Genomic DNA, 12,407 nt, shown 5'->3' with positions numbered 1-12,407 from the left:
ATATCAAAGTTGGATAGAGCATCTCAACAGGAAAAAAAGAGTCCCAAGAGCAGACACAAGAGTCAGAGACCCTCTTCTTCTCACAGTCAGGAGTTCCATAAAAATACTAAGCTACTAAGCTATAATATATACGCAGAGGACCTGGTGTAGAGCCATCAGGGCCTGTGCTTGCTGCTTCACTCTCTATGAGCTCTTACAAGCCTTGCTTAGTTGATTCAGAGGGCCTTTTTCTCTGAATTCTCTCAATTGGGCATTCTTCTACATATTAACTTATTCTGCTAGTATCAAGGCATATTATTTAATAAGATTCTACCCTGTTGCATGCATTACACCATTACATGGTGATAGCCATACATAGTTAGACTAGGACTCTGCCATCTCATGACTCTTGTCATCTGTGTAGGAGAGGCAGACAATACATACACCAGCCATCAGTGGAAGAGTAAATAACTGAAACAAAGATGATTCAGCAAAATAGGAAAGAGGGAGTCTGAGTCAGGAAAGAAGAAGGACGCTTTATGAGAAAATGATGTGTGTGCTGAGATACTGGGGAGAAGGTTCCATCTCTGATACCTGCTGGCAAGGAGAGTGATATTTTTAGACAAATAAAACCATGAGGGCAAATGCCCTGCTGAAGAAAGTCGTTTGATGAATTGGAGGGAGAAAAATTCTGGTTGGATATAACAGAGAGAGAGAATGAGGTGAGTGGAGGTCAGAGAATAAGACAGGGGGTGAAAGAGCTTCTTAGCCTGTGATAGAAACTTGGGGTTTTTGTTTGAGAAGAAGGTGAGTGGAATGAGAGGACAGTGCTGTTCTGGGGAAGAATGCATAGCTGCTGAAGGAAGAAGGGCTCTTCAATACATGATGAATGGGAAGAGGGAAGACTTGAAGGCAGTGGCTGCCATGACAGGGTTAGGTGGTCTTTGACAACATGAGAGCAGCAGAAATAGAAACCAGCAAAAGGGCTTGGAACAGTGTCTTTGAGAAATACCTCCTGCCTGCCCTTTGGCACATTGTCTAAAATCTTAGAACTAAATAATTTAAAAGGTAGTGGCTCTACCCAACACTGATTCAAGAAAGAATTTCAGATAGCTATGCTCCCAGATTCTTAAATGAAGGGCTCTACTGTAGAGGGTCAACTCCTTAATGTCACTGGAACTTGGTGGATCTACAGGCCTGGGAACCCCTATTCCTAGAAGAGTTGCTATAAAAAATTAATCAATCAGTAATAAATAAGATAAAAGCCTTTAAGCTGTCATGCTTGTATCTCTTTAAATGAACCACATGTCATAAAATATTGCTGAAATTAATGTGAGAATGGGTATTCCACTGTGAAAGGTTTCTATAGGAAGCTGCATTGTTGGGCTTCTCAGAACCAGCAGTGGGTTAATCTGTACAGGAAGCTACAGTACTACTCTGTCATTCTCAAACTTATTTCAAGAAGGAACTTTTACTTTCTCTATAGTTCCATGAGCCATGGAACCTGGTATGGCAAACCCTGGACTACAGAGATGAAAAGACTAATACTGAGTACCAGATGGCCTTTAGAGGTTAAAGTTCAAAACCCCCAGAAGGAAAACATATGACAAATCTAACACTCAACTTGGAAAAGAATGATTAGCTTAAGGAGTCATTGCCTTGATAAGGGCACTGGTCAGAGAGCGAACACGAAGGGAAATAACATCTCTCTCAATGCAAGAATTTATTATTATCTCAATTATTATTATCTCAATGCAAGAGTTATTATTAAGATCTCCATTTGATTGAGAATCTAGAGCTGGGAGACATGGTGTGATTTACAGAAGTTTGGTGAATCTACCCATAAACCAACATGTGAACCCCTACCCCATTACACCACATCACCATTTGTTCCTGGTTTTCATAGTTTGGTTAGGAGACAAGGTTCTCATGTGAATCCCAGGCTGGATTCAAACTCTCTACCTTCCTACCTTAGCTTTCCAGTTATCGGGATTAGACGTACATACATCATGCCCAGTTTACAACATTCTTCTTAAAATGTCTAGATCAAGTGTAGCAGCCTTTCTGTTACTATAACTTCTATTCCACTTTGTACCACAAGTAGAAGAGGGCAAGGTGTGCAAATCCTGACTATATCATTTCTGCTTAACATCCCCTCATGCTGACTAACTCACCTAGATAGGAGAGATGACAATGATCATGATTATTTGTTGAGACCTTACTTAGGAGTTCATTGCCTGACATGTTTAGACCATCTGCTAAAAATTTAGACTTCCTTATTATTTTATACACTATTAGCTGTGTATTGTACACTGTGTGAATTGTGTATTGTGGTAAACAGGAATCCCACAGTGTTGACATTCTTGGAGAATGGTGGTATCGTAAACATGAAAACAAGGCTAGTATCTGTTTCCAGAGTTTCTTTCAGCACAATTTACTCATGTTGATACAATTAAGTGATAAAAGACAAAAGTCACATATTTTCATTTGCTCTGAAAGTCAGTTGCTTTTCCAGAAAAGAGCTTTCCATCAAAGTTGGTTATTTCATTTTGTTTTCTGGAAATACTACTCTTTATGCTCAATCATGTTACTGAGCAAGTCAAGGAAATTTGAAATACTAGCAAGAGATAAGGACTTAGGCACTCAGGCTGCATAAGTCCCTAGGTACAACTCTGTGGAGTTTGAGACGGCCTGCAAGGGATGGATCCAAGGGCAAGAGGGGTCCTAGGGCATACCACTGTAGGGAATGTACTCAGACAATGCATAAAGCTACACTGCAGATCTCATCTTTTTCTTGACTTATTTAAGTCTATGGCAAACCAGCTTATGACCTTTAAAACACATCTTCCTGCTCACAGCCCCCTTGTGAGTTGCTTGTCTACTTAATGAAATTGTTGCTCAGATAATAAAGTTGTGGTTGGTGAAGTTGTACCTCCTAGCCATTAACCCCGGGATCTGAGCACAATTTTCTGTTCATTACATTCTGAAGTCCCTTAGCAGTGGGACACAGGGTCTTGCTTAGAACTGAATCCAAATGGTCCTGAGCTTGATGAGTTTAAATTGGAAAATAAGATGTTAGATTAGAATAAAAACTATGTGGAATTCAGCATGTGGGCTCTGGAATCATCAGCTTGTCTGACTTTGAGTCTAGGTTCTATGGCATATTAATTGTGGGACCTCTCAAGGCTTGTTCCTGCAGTTTTAACTGAACAGTAATTATAATGAAAATGATTTTACTATAAACCTATGTATGATTATGAATATTAAGAGACAAGTAAAGCTTCTAAGGCAAAATAAATACTAGCATCATTTCTATTACCATAGTAACCATCATATCTACCACCATTATTACCTGTACCTCACCACCATTACCAGCACTGACATTTCCACTATTAATCATCAGTCTATTCAAATGATCAATCAATCAATCATCACTATCACTACCAACAACACCAACACCATCATAATCACATTATGACAAATGCCATCATCATCAACGCTGCCAAAATATTTGATGACTATTATCATCACCAACATGATTACAACACTACCACCATCAATTACCACCATACTCTAACCTTATCACTGCCACCATCTTCACAACCACCATCATCACTTTCATCCATATTTTGAGCACCCCCATCATCATAACACCACCATCATCACCATTATCACAACCAAAACTGTCACTTTTGTGATTATTGCTACAAACATCAATTAAGTGATAAAAGACATCACCTCTACTACCACTACTACTACCCTCAATATCACTATTATCCACATCATTAACAATGACGTGGTCATCTGTACAAGCTCAGTCATTGTCATCATCACTACTACCATCAACTTGACTTTAATAACAGCACTAACAGCCATGTTCCATCCAAACCCATCAACCTAAATCTACAAGAGTCTTTAGCGTATCTTGTGAATCCCAATATTTCTCCTTCCTTGGTGCATTTCATCCTAGTTCATATGTTGCAATGTGGTAACTAAAAATAGTTATTATTATTATTGTTATTATTATTATTAATTTTTTATATCTCAATCAGTTTCTCTTCTTTTTTCTCCTCCAAGTCCATTTCCCCACCTCCATCTGCCCCCTCATCCACTCCTCCTCCTCTGTTTCTACTCAGAAAATGGCAGCCCTCCAATGGATATCAACAAAACATGGCATATCAAGTTGCAGTAAGACTAGGCACATCCCATTATATTAAGACTGGACTAGGCAACCCAGTATGAGGAAAAGGGTTGCAAAAGCCATTCAAAGAGTAAGAGACAGGCCCAGTTCCCACTGTTTGGAGTCCTACTAGAACACCAAGCTCTACAAATGTAACAAATATGCAGAGAGCCTGCATCGGTCCCGTGAAGGCTTTCTAGGTGTTGGTTCGGTCTCAGTAAGTCTTGAGCCCAGGTGAGTCAATTCTGTAGATTTTAGTGTGGTATCCTTGACCCCCATGGCTCCTACAATCCTTCCCCCCTCTTCTGCAGGATTCCCTGAAGTCCATCTAATGTTTGGCTGTGGGTCTCTGCATCTGTTTCCATCAGTTGCTTAATGAAGCTTCTCTGAAAACAATTGGGCTAGGCAACAATCTATGCGTATAGGAGAATATCATTGGAAATCAGTTGACTGACATTTTTGCCAGGTGTGTTTAGTTCTATGCTAGGTCACTGGGCTATCCAGCTTCTGGGTTCTGGCTCTCCAGGAAGTGTCAGGGATGATCTCCCTCACTTGACATGGGTCTCAGGCTGGACCATGCTTCATTATGTTCAATGGTTGGCTTACCATGGAACTCCTACAGCAACAAACATTTTCAGAAAAGTGGCTGGATAAAAGATTATCCTAAAAGCAAGCAAGCAAACAAACAAACAAACAAAAACAGTAGCCCTCCTATATACAAACGATACATGGGCTGAGAAAGAAATCAGGGAAACAACACAACACTCTTCACAATAGCCATAAATAATATAGAATATCTTGATGTAACTCTAACCTAGCATGTGAAAGACCTGTATGACAAGAACTTCCAAGTCATTAAAGAAAAAAATTGAAGAAGATATTATTCCGGAGGACCCTGCTATACCTCTCCTGGGCATATACCCAAAGGATTCCCCGGCATGCAATAAAGACACATGCTCCATTATGTTCATAGCAGCATTATTTATCATAGCCAGAAGCCGGAAAGAACCCAGACGTCCCTCAGTGGAAGAATGAATACAGAAAATGTGGTATATTTACACAATGGAATACTACTCAGCAACTAAAAACAATGAATTCATGAAATTTTTAGGCAAATGGTTGGAACTGGAAAATATCATCCCAAGTGAGGTAACCCAATCACAAAAGAATACACATGGAAAGCAATCTCTGATAAGTGGATATTAATTAGCCCAGAAGCTCTGAATACCCAAGGCACAAATAGCATAACAAATGACTCCCATGAAGAAGTAAGGAGAGGGTCCAGATCCTGGAAAGGCTTGATCTAGCATTATAGGGGAGTACCAGGACAGAGAAAAAGGAGGGAGGTGATTGGAGAATGGGTGGAGAGAAGAAGGCTTATGGGACATATGGGGATGGGGGAACTGGGAAAGGGGAAATCATTTGGAATGTAAACAAAGAATATAGAAAATTTAAAAAAAAAGATAGAAAAGTCTTGCATGCTCATGGATTGGTAGGATTAACATAACAAAATGTCCATCTTACCAAAAATAATTTATAGATTTAATGCATTCCCCATCAGAATTTCAACATAATCCTTACAGACCTTGAAATAGCAATACTCAATTTCTTATGGAGAAACAAAAAACCTAGGATAGCTAAAACAATACTGAATAATAAAAGAACTTCTAGAAGTATCACCATCCCTGATTTTAATCTGTACTACAGAAGGAATTGCAGAATTCTGAAAGAAACTATTGTGGTCTTATTGAATCAAGAGTCAGCTGATAAAGACCCACCTTGATTCTTCAGCTTGTACCGATTGTCTTTTCAGTGTTGGTCACACTCAGCAGTAATATAGGCTGTTTCTGATCAATATCTGCATCTATGGAGTTAGGTAGATTCTATAAACCCCAAACCTAAAACTCAAATCTGTCCTCTTTTGAAGATTAAATTGTGTACTTATTGTATTAAAGAATTTGTGCCAAGTGTTTATTTGGAACGTAAGAGCATGAGCCTGCTCCACACTGCTAAGGGGATGCCTCTCATTCTTCAGTCCGGAGAGGATGCCTTGTGGTCTTATTTTGTTAGCAACTGTGGGGTATGGTCACCTGAGCCTTCATGCAGCAAGAAGTGCATGACGACTTCTCTCATAGACTTCATCTCTCACCATGATGCATTCAAGACTGTACATTTGATTTCCAAGTTTTGCCTTAAAAACTGTGCAGCAAAGCATTTACCCATTTATGTTCTCAAACCTGAGGCAGGCCACTGATGAATATTTGACGGGATGTAGAACATATATATCCTCAGAGACACTTTGGGGAAACAAAGAACTAGCATTCTTTACCTTCCCCTTCTTTGCGATCACAGGCAAAACAGAAGGCATGCCATGACTAAAAAAACGGAGGTAACCAGGCATGACACAGAGCCCTCCGAGGAGTCTTTGACATCCTCTTGCCATGTCTCTAGCACAGTGTTTGGCAAATAAACCCAAACAACCTCCGGCTGACCTGCTCCTTATCTGCTTCCTAGAAGTATGTTGATTCATTCGCTCACTCACTGACTCAGTCATTCAAACAGCAGTTGTTGCTATCTACTGGCTGCCAGACACTAGGGCAGACTCTGGAGAGTCAGCATTGACCAGAACAAATGGCCTTTTTTATAAATATACGGGGACACAGGCTTCTGCACTAGGATTTTAAAGACATGTATGCTTCAATTTGGGTCCCAACAAATCAGAGCCCAAGACAGACCTTAGGACCAAAAAGTTTCTTTCAAAGGTAATTAAAGGACAGAGGATCAAAGTAACAGAGACAGTAATATAACAACAGGGTAAACTCAATAAAATGCTGTGCTCAGAGGTCTCTGGTATAGACAGAAAGGGCAGTAGGAATGCCAAGAAATGCACAGAGCACTTTGTAGATGTATTCCCTGGAGGATGAGCAGCTGCTGAACTTACTAGCCTTCATCTTGACTGGGGCTGTTTGCAGGCTAATTGTGTCTTCATGGTGAGGGGCCTCATCGGAAGAATGTGTAGTACAGTCTGGTACATCTATGCTAAAGGGCTATTTCTGTGAGGAAAGGTAAATGTAAGGATCCCAAAGTCCTATCTACCTTGATGGTTCAAAGGAGGAATGAGCTGAGGGGACCAGATGGGATACTAATGACAGAATAATAATCTGGTTTTTAAGATACCTTCTATGTAGTCCATGCTAGCCTAGAACCAACAATCAATCTGCTTCAGTCATTCTCCCAATACTAGGATAACAAGTGTATGTGACCATACCTCACTCTATAGCCACCCTTTTACTAGTAAGAGTCTCCTCCCAATGCCTACAGAGAAGGCCTCATGCTCCTGTCTGTAAGCTTCACAAGATCAAAGGGTTCTGAATTTTAGAGTTTCCACATTTGTCAGCCAAGGTCACATTTCCCTAGCCACTTTCAGCACATAGAAGTGATAAAATTTCCACCAGGATAAACAGCAATAGTAGTGAGGGCAACTCCACATTCCAAGCTCTCTTCTGGTCTTTCATGTAATGGGGCTTAGTCCTCACAGAAATACAGGAGCATAAGTGCTATGATGATCAGGTCTGTTTTACACGTGATGAAATTAAACCCAACACAAGCAGTGAAGTCACTAGTGAGGTCAGAGCAGGAATTCATATCCACGAAGCCAGATTACAGATTCTATATCTCTAAATTCCACTTCTCTACACTTAAAGAAAGGAAATGGAGTATAGCTCAGTAGTAAAACATTTGACTTGAATATGGAAAACTCTGGTTTTCATCCAGCAATGCAACACACACACACACACACACACACACACACACACACACACTACACACAGAGAGGTAAAGCTTCTTTTAAAAGTACACACATGAAGTTCTTTGGGTGAAATTCTTTGTTTAGCTCTGTACCCCACTTTTTAATAGGGTTATTTGGCTTTCTGGGATCTAACTTCTTGAGTTCTTTGTATATATTGGATATTAGCCCTGTATCTGATGTAGGGTTGGTGAAGATATTTCCCAATTTGTTGGTTGCCGATTTGTCTTTTTGATGGTGTCCTTTGCCTTACAGAAACTTTGTAATTTTATGAGGTCCCATTTGTGTATTCTTAGAGCATATGCTATTGGTGTTCTGTTCAGGAACGTTCCCCCTGTACAAATGTCCTCAAGGGTCTTCCCTAGTTTCTTTTCTATTAGCTTCAGAGTGTCTGGCTTTATGTGGAGGTCCTTGATCCATTTGGAGTTGAGCTTAGTACAAGGAGATAAGGATGGATCAATTCCCATTCTTCTGCATGCTGACCTCCAGTTGAACCAGCACCATTTGTTGAAAAGGCTATCTTTTTTCCACTGGATGGTTTCAGCTCCTTTGTTGAGGATCAAGTGGCCATAGGTGTGTGGGTTCATTTCTGGATCTTCAATCCTGTTCCATTGATACGCCTGCCTGTCACTGTACCAATACCATGAAGTTTTTAACACTATTGCTCTGTAGTATTGCTTGAGGTCCAGGATACTGATTCCCCCAGAATTTCTTTTGTTGTTGAGAATAGTTTTAGCTATCCTGGGTTTTTTGTTATTCCAGATGAATTTGAGAATTGCTCTTTCTAACTCTATGAAGAACTGAGTTGTTATTTTGATGGGCATTGCGTTGAATCTGTATATTGCTTTTGGCAAAATGACCATTTTAACTATATTAATCCTGCCAATCCATGAGCATGGGAGATTTTTCCATTTTCTGAGGTCTTCTTCCATTTCCTTCTTCAGAGTCTTGAAGTTCTTCTCATATAGATCTTTCACTTTTTTGGTCTGAGTCACACCAAGGTACTTTATACTGTTTGTGGCTATTGTGAAGGGTGTTATTTCCCTAATTTCTTTCCCAGCCTGCTTATCCTTTGAGTATAGGAAGGCTACTGATTTGCTTGAGTTGATTTTATAACCTGCCACTTTGCTGAAGTTGTTTATCAGCTGTAGGAGTTCTCTAGTGGAGTTTTTTGGGTCACTTAGGTAGACTATCATATCATCTTCAAATAGTGACAGTTTGACTTCTTCATTTCCTGAGAAGCATCTTAAAAAATGCTCAACTTCATTAATCATTAGGGAAATGCAAAGCAAAACAACCCTGAGATTTCACCTTAAACCAGTCAGAATGGCTAAGATTAAAAACTCAGAAGAAAGCAGGTGTTGGTAAGGATGTGGAGAAAGAGAAACACTCCTCGACTTCTGGTGGGATTGCAAATTGGTACAACCACTCTGGAAATCAGTCTGGCGGTTCCTCAGAAAACTGGGCATTTCACTTACGGAGGATCCTGCTATACCACTCCTGGGCATATACCCAGAGGATTCCCCAGCAGGTAATAAGGATACGTGCTCCACTATGTTCATAGCAGCCGTATTTATAATAGCCAGAACCTCGAAAGAACCCAGGTATCCCTCAACAGAAGAATGGATGCAAAATATGTGGTATATTACACAATGGAGTACTATTCAGCCATTAGAAACAATGAATTCATGAAATTCTTAGACAAATGGATGGAGCTGGAGAACATCATCCTAAGTGAGGTAACCCAGTCTCAAAAGATTAATCATGGTATGTACTCACTAATAAGTGGATATTAGCCTGGAAAACTGGAATACCCAAAACATAATCCACACATCAATGATGTACAAGAACAGAGGAGTGATCTGGCTCTGGAAAGACTTGGTGTAGCAGTATAGGGCAAAACCAGAACAGGGTAGTGGGAAGGGGTGGATGGGAGAACAGAGGGAAGGAAGCGGGCTTATGGGGGGCCAGAAAAGTGGAAATCAATTGAAATGTAAATAAAAAATATATCGAGTAAAAAATATTAAAAAAATAATAAAAGTACACACACACACACACACACACACACACACACACACACTGTTGTACCCAGTCCCAGAGACATTATCCCTCAGTGAGTATCCCCATCCCATCCCATGGAGATCCCCTACATATTAGTCAGTTCACAAGAAATATTATACAAGGGAGTTGCTCTGAAAATAAAGAATGACCAGAGGCTGCTTTCATTGCTAAGAGGAAGAATTTCCTTTTGAAATCTCTCATTCCATAGCCCCCGCTAATTATAAAACTCTTGTCACCACTGAGTGGCAAGGCTTACAGCCAACACAATTAAAAATTTTTAATTAATTAAGCTGAAGGCAACATTCTCTTATTTAAAAAAAAATCACGATAAAACTCTCTACACAGGAACATCAGCAAATACAACAAGGTTTTCAATATTAAATGGGCTACCATCCTTTGCACCTACTATTAGTGATCCAACTTAAGGAAATATTGACAGAACTAGGGTAGTACAGAAACAGTGACAGCTACATTTTCTAGTCATCAAACACATTAAACAAACACATCATTGTCCTTTGTATGCTCTTTTGATTGTTTGGAATCATATTGTAACTTTGAAAATATTTTGTTAATTGTTAAAGAATTTAATATATTTTATTTTGAACATGGTTATCACCCTCTCTCATCTCCTTCCAGATCTACCCCTCATTCCATATTCTCCCAAATCCAGGTCCTCATTTAATATAAAATAAAAAAATAGAGTCCCACTATAAACTGCCTATATACGTACATGTGTGGCCATCCACTAAGAATTCTTTAATTACTGTTTTTTTCCTGCTACTTCCAATGGGTAGACCCTTTTCTCAAGTGAAAATTTATTTTGTGTATATGTCATGTGTGTACATATATGATATTACATATACATATGTAAAGTGAAAACTGATATGTAAGTTTCTGCATATTATATTAGTACATATGCACTTGTGCATACACAAATGACATCAAACAAGTTATGGTGAAAGCAACTAAAGTCTTAATAAAAAATAAATTTACCATTTGTTTTTCATTCTGCTGATTATCAAATAAAATGCTTGTTTTTTTTCCCAGGCTTTGTGTTTTTTATGTTAAGCAAAATAAGCCAGTCTTCATGGATTATATCACATTTTCCCTCATTCAGAATCTATAACATGTATATTATATGTATTATGTAATATATAATATATATTATATATCAGATATATATCAGAATCTATAATGTATATTTTATATATAATGAAATATATTATGATATATATATATGAAATACATATATTATGAAAACATGTAATACAGAAGTAGAAAAGCAGTTGTATAGAAGAAACAAAGCAAAACAACAACCAGTAAAAACCAAAGTCCAGTATCATGGTATATGTTCTTTCTTATATGTTTGACACCCACATATATGCAATATTAATATATTACATATGCCATATATTTGTATATGACATAGAAGGAAAAGAGGGCATGTTTAGGTGGAAGAAGTGGAGCAACAGGAATGTGACCTGCAGCCACTAAGAGAAAGTATAAGATACACACAGAGAAATGCCACACAGAAAGTTACTATCCTGTGTCATTACTAAAAATCCATTTTAAAAAGAGGTAGTTGTATATATAAAAGAAAATGCTGCTTATGAATACAGCACACTGCTAGGCTTACAAAGAAAAGTGCACACTTTCTAAACCACTGTTGGTGTTAGTAATAGGGACAGCAGGCCATGACACGGCTGTAGACATCCCGCACAACCTGCTAGCTTCCCATGCTGCTGGGATGACCCTAAAATACTACATGGCTCCCATCTGCAAATCACACCCAAACTTTTGTAGATCCTTCTCTTCAGTTCATTGTCAGTTATTCTGAGAAGTCACAGCACAGCCTGTATTTTGATTGATTTAAACGACAAAGGTCTGAAACCAAAGAAACCTGTAAATTGTACACATTGATCTCAGGCTTTTTTCTTTCAATCATGAACACTGCCTTGTTTTGGAAGAATGGGGAAACCTGTGATTACTGAATTAGGGACACCATGGAGAACTTAGTGTCCCAGCTGGTCCATTCACACCCCAGACACACACTGTTCTTACTCAACTGGAACCCGTACATTCAGTTCAAGAGTGTTCTTCAAAAACCTTGTTAGTGAACTTCAGATTTCTTAGAACACCAAAAATAAGCTTGCATATGTGAAAGATCCACCGACACAGAATAAGGAGTTCTGCCAGGGTTGTCAAAAACACGGGAAAGTCATCTTTCTCCTCTGTGTCATTAATAATTATTGAAACAGAAGACCCTGAGTTTACTCCTGGGAAGCTTCAACCCTGGTAATAAATGCATATATACATAAACACCATATATATGAAATTATGTGCACAATTATCCACAAAGGCAAACAGACACAGGCACAGTAT

General features: G+C 39.0%; 1 protein-coding gene across 1 annotated transcript in view; it reads right to left on the bottom strand.

The window, feature by feature from the left end:
• Nucleotides 1-12,407, bottom strand: part of Tafa1 (TAFA chemokine like family member 1) — a 529,280-nt gene that overhangs the window by 410,607 nt on the left and 106,266 nt on the right. The window lies entirely within an intron of this gene.

Source organism: Apodemus sylvaticus, chromosome 2 (genome assembly GCF_947179515.1).
Source record: "Apodemus sylvaticus chromosome 2, mApoSyl1.1, whole genome shotgun sequence".
Lineage (NCBI taxonomy): Eukaryota > Metazoa > Chordata > Mammalia > Rodentia > Muridae > Apodemus > Apodemus sylvaticus.
Note: the sequence above shows the minus strand (reverse complement) of the source record. Positions and strands in the feature narration are given on the sequence as shown.